Raw genomic sequence first — 4863 nt, 5'->3', positions numbered from 1 at the left:
GTATCTTCAAAATTTTTACCTATGTTGTTTTACAATCAATTTGGTGTTTCTGTTTTAATATTTAGATTTTTGATCCATTTTGACTTTAGTTTAGTGCATGGTGATAGACATGGGTCTAGTTTTAGTCTTTGGAATGTGGAAAGCAAGTTTTTCCAGCACCATTTATTAAAGAGGCTATCTTTCATCTATTGAACATGTTTGGCCCCTTTGTCAAAGACAAGGTGGCAGAGTGTGCTTATAGTTGTGTTTGCATCTTCTGTTCTGTTCCACTGAGTTTTATATATTTTGGATAACAATATTTTATCAAATATTTTCAAATATCAATTTTTAAAAAGCATTTTCTCCCAGTATACAGATTATAATCTCATTGTCTGGATATTCTTTTTCACAAAGTAGAAGTTTTTAGTTTCCATGAAATCTGCTTGTCAATTTTTTCTTTAATGGATCTTGCCACTATTGACATATCTAAAAAATAGAATGTCAGGAGTTTTATAGCTTTGTGATTTGTATTATTATTTAATTTTGGTGAGAGTTATACTGTCTGTAGCTAGATTTGGGTTTTTGTATGAGGACATCAATTATTCCAATAAGAGTATAAAAAGGGTATCTTTGTTTCATAATTTTGTCTTTGCTTTTTTGTCCAAAATCACTTAAATATATTTATATGAGTGTAACTCTGGGTTTTCATATTTGTTTCATTGATCTGTTTGTCCATTTCTCCCCCACCAATATCACGACTGACTTGATTATTGTTGCTTTTGGTGTGTTTTGATGTTAGGTAGAGTTAGCCCTCCAATTCAAGTCTTCACCTTGAGCTGAGTAGGTCTTTTACCTCCGCATAAACATTTGCATCAGTTTGTTGATATCTACACAATACCTTGCTTGGATTTTAACTGGAGTTGCGTATAAGCTATAGATAAAATCGGAAAGGACTGACATCATGATAATATTGAGCCTTACTATCCATGAGTATGAACTATGCATTGAATTCTTTGTTATATTTCATCAAAGTTTTATAGTTTTTTGTATGTATTGTATATATTTTAATAATGTAATACCTAATTCTTTAATTTTTGAGTACTAATATAAGAGGGAGGGTGATTGTCTTTCTTATTTTCTCATTGCTGAGACAAAATATCCCAATACCCAAGGTAAAAGGAGGAAAGGTTTATTTAACCCCCATTTTGAGGAGATTTGAGTTCACAATTGACTGGTTTCAAGGCAGCATGAAAACCATTCTTGGCAGTGCAAGACACAAAAACAGGCCTCTCTTTCTGCTCCTTTCATTTTATCCATGATTCTGATATTAGGATGGTGCCAATCTAATCTGTGTGTTGATCCAGCAATTGCCCATCCTTAATCCCAGCACCCATAATTCCAGCATTGTACACTCCAGATTCAGTCACCTTTGAAGAGGCAGCCTCCTACTCCAGGACTGCATGAAGCTCTCTCTGAAGAGAGACATCTAGACACAAACTATAACGGTGATTTTCATTTCAAATCCCACTTTTTCATTATTGTTATCCTTTGTTATGCAGAAGCATCTTAATTTGGTATAATTCTATTTGTCTCCTCTTCACTTTCTTGCCTGAGCTTGGGTAGGGTGGCTTTGTTGGTAGCTCTGGGCATGGTATGTACACATTTTTGCAGGCCAAGAGCAACCACCAGTTTTCACAGGTCCTATTGAAATAGGGTTGCTCCAGCAGGTCCATGCATGTCAGTGTGGCTAGAATGGTGGTGATATAGGAGCCTGTTCTCCAGATGTGCCCATTGCCTGTCAGTGCGAGAGAGCTGTGTGAGTACTTTCGTAGGTCCTCAAAGATCAACCCATTCAGAATGGTCTGCCTAATTGCTAGCATGGATGGGGCTGTGTATCTGCTTCCTAGTGTTCTGAATGGTCTGAGCTATCTAGAATGGGTTGCTCCATTGATGTCTGGGACTAAAGGATGGTAAGCTAATAACCTGTCTATTTAGGGAGGGGGCTCCCTGGCAGGGCTGCTCAGGACCATCTGGTAGGTTGTTGCTATTTATTTATTTTACTGTATATTTGTGGGGTTTGTTTGGACAGGGTTTTGCTATATAGTTTAAGCTGGACTTGAACTTACTATTTAGCGTGGGCTGGCCTTGAACTTGCAGCCATCCTCCTGCCTCAGCCTAGGATTAGAAGAGTGCACTACTATGCCCAGATTGTATGTCTGTTGATAGTTGTAATGTTTTGGGGGGAGATTGGTAAATGTGTAAAACATACATAGATCATTTTTAATTACTTTATTTCCCTTCCCTTCCTCCCAGCTCACCCTAATATCCTGTTCCATCTTTAGGAGTCCAGTTTTAGTTTCCTATTATCTGTCTTTTGTTTTATTCATTTAATTATTTATATTTTAAGTTTCTCATATAAGAGAAAACATAATATTTAGTTTTTTGAATCTGGCTTATTAGCATTATAGTTTCAAGTTCTATCTGTTTTCCTAAAGTTACATAATTTTATTGTTCTTTATGACTGAATAATATTTCACTGCACGTGTATACATTTTCTTTATCCACTCACCTGATTACAGGCATCTAGGCTATTTCCAGAGCTTATCTGTTGTGAACTGTGTGTGCATATTGGTATGTGTATATTACTATAGCATTATGTTTTTAATTCTTTTAGGAATACACCCAGGGGAGGTATAGCTAAGTCTGATGGAATTTCCATTTTTATTTTTTTCATAGTAATTTGCATTCTGGTTGTACTAGTTTATATTCCCATTAACAGTGCAGGAGGGTTCCTTTTCCCATGAACTTGTTTATTTATGTATGTACAGGGGATTGAACTCATGACCCTGTGCTTGCCAGTCAGGTGCTTATGCCACTCAGCTAAAACCCCGGGCCCAAATACCCTGAATTCTTTTTTGGGGGGTGTACCAGGATGGAACTCATGACCTCGTGCTTGCTAGGAAGGTTCTTACATCATTGAGTTAAATCCCTGGCTTCTCACACATTTTTCCTAGAAGCCATTTTTCCTAGAATTGTAAGTAAGGTAAGATGAAATCTCAAAATTGTTTTGATTTAAAATTCCCTAATGGCTAGAGATACTGAACATTTTTTCATGGAATATGTGACCATGTGTTTTTCTTTTGAAAAATGTCTATCCCATTCATTTGCCCATTTTCTGACAGGGCAATTTGGGGGTGGGGTATGATAATTTTTTTGAATATTTGTATATTTTATATATTAGTCCTTTACCTCAAAAGTAGCTAGAACATTTTCCCCCCATTTTGTAGGCTGCCTTTCATTCTGTTGTTTGTTTTTTTCTTATGTGCAGAAGATTTTTAATTTGATGAATCCTATTTATTGATTTTTGATATTTTCTGTACTACTGTAGTTCTTATTTAGGAAGTCCTTGTCTGTGTCTATGGCTTTAAGTGTTTCCTCTATATTCTCTCCAGCAGTTTCAAAGTTTTTGTTCTTGTATCTAGACTGTTGATACATTTTTAATTTTTAAAATTATTTTAAAGGTAGTAAAATACAACAGAACAAGATGGAATAAAGCCAATTTAGACAATGTAGTGAAATTGGTACAGAACTTCACAGTAGGTTACCAAGATAACAGTAATAGTTACCAGAGTATCTCATTATCTTCACAATAGTTGTTCTTTCAATCAGGTATAGCAAAATAAAACAAAGTACAGAACATTATAGAAGTTATCAAAACAGAATATTGAATAGAGCAATGCCATTACTCAGAATAAAGCAAAACAGTAGTAAAAATATTTGCCTTCAGAGAGATGATAGAAGGAAACCCCCCTTATTTACTCCATTGTGTATAGTCAACCTCCCAAGAGATACTTACATCTCTAGCTCCCATTTGCTAAGGGGAGGAGGGTGTGTAGCATGTTTGATTCTCAGGCTGTGTGCTGGTAGGCTAACTACCGCTTAGCAGGGAGGTGACCTGGTTGCTTGGTTTCCCAGTGCCCTAAGTTCCAACATGGTGTGAATCTCAGGAGTCGCTGATGGTTCTCCCACTGGGGTGGCCACAGCTTGCCACACCACAGCCACTTACCAGGGAGGCAAGCTGATTGCTTCTGTTGATACACTTTGAACTGATTTTTATACAGGGTGAGAGTTAGGGTTCTAGTTTCCATCTTCCACAAAAGGACATCCAATTTACCCAGAATCATTTATTAAAGAGGCTATCTTTTCTCTAATGTATGTTTTCAGCCCCTTTGTAAAGAAAAATGAATGACTATTAATGCATGGGGTGGTTGCTCTGTCTTCTGTTCTATTTCATTAGTCTACAAGCCCACATTTTAATACCAGCACTGTGCTGTTTTTGTTACTATATCTTTTTAGCATAATTTGAAATCTGGTATTATAGTGCTGCTGACTTTGCTATTTTTGCTCAGGATTGCCTTGGCTATTTTGGGTCTTTTACAGTGCATATGAGTTTTAGGATTTTTATTTCTTATTCTGTGAAGAGTATTGTTGGTATTTTATTAGGAATTGCTTTACATTTATACAAATAACTTTTGATAATAGGGTCTGTCTTAGTTACTTTTTACTCATTGCTGAGACAAAATACCTGAAGCCCAAAGTTGGGAAAACAAAGGTTTATTTCTTACAGTTTTTGGAGGTTTCAGTCCATACTCAGTTGGCTCCAAGGTAGAGTGGCATGGCAGGGCCACAATTCATGGTGGCTATAAGCAGCAAGGAGGAAACAGGCAAAAGAGTGAGACACACCTTCTTCCTGCCATTATATTACATCCTGGCTCCACTCATAGGCCAGTGTAGGACTCACACCCCCAATCCAAGCGCTAGACAATGAACCAATCACAAATGCCCAATGCAAATGGATGAGGTCTGGGGGCCACCAACATAAAC

This window comes from Cavia porcellus, unplaced genomic scaffold (genome assembly GCF_034190915.1).
Source record: "Cavia porcellus strain 051 isolate PalLab524CR breed Dunkin Hartley unplaced genomic scaffold, mCavPor4.1 scaffold_1, whole genome shotgun sequence".
Classification (NCBI taxonomy): domain Eukaryota; kingdom Metazoa; phylum Chordata; class Mammalia; order Rodentia; family Caviidae; genus Cavia; species Cavia porcellus.
Note: the sequence above shows the minus strand (reverse complement) of the source record.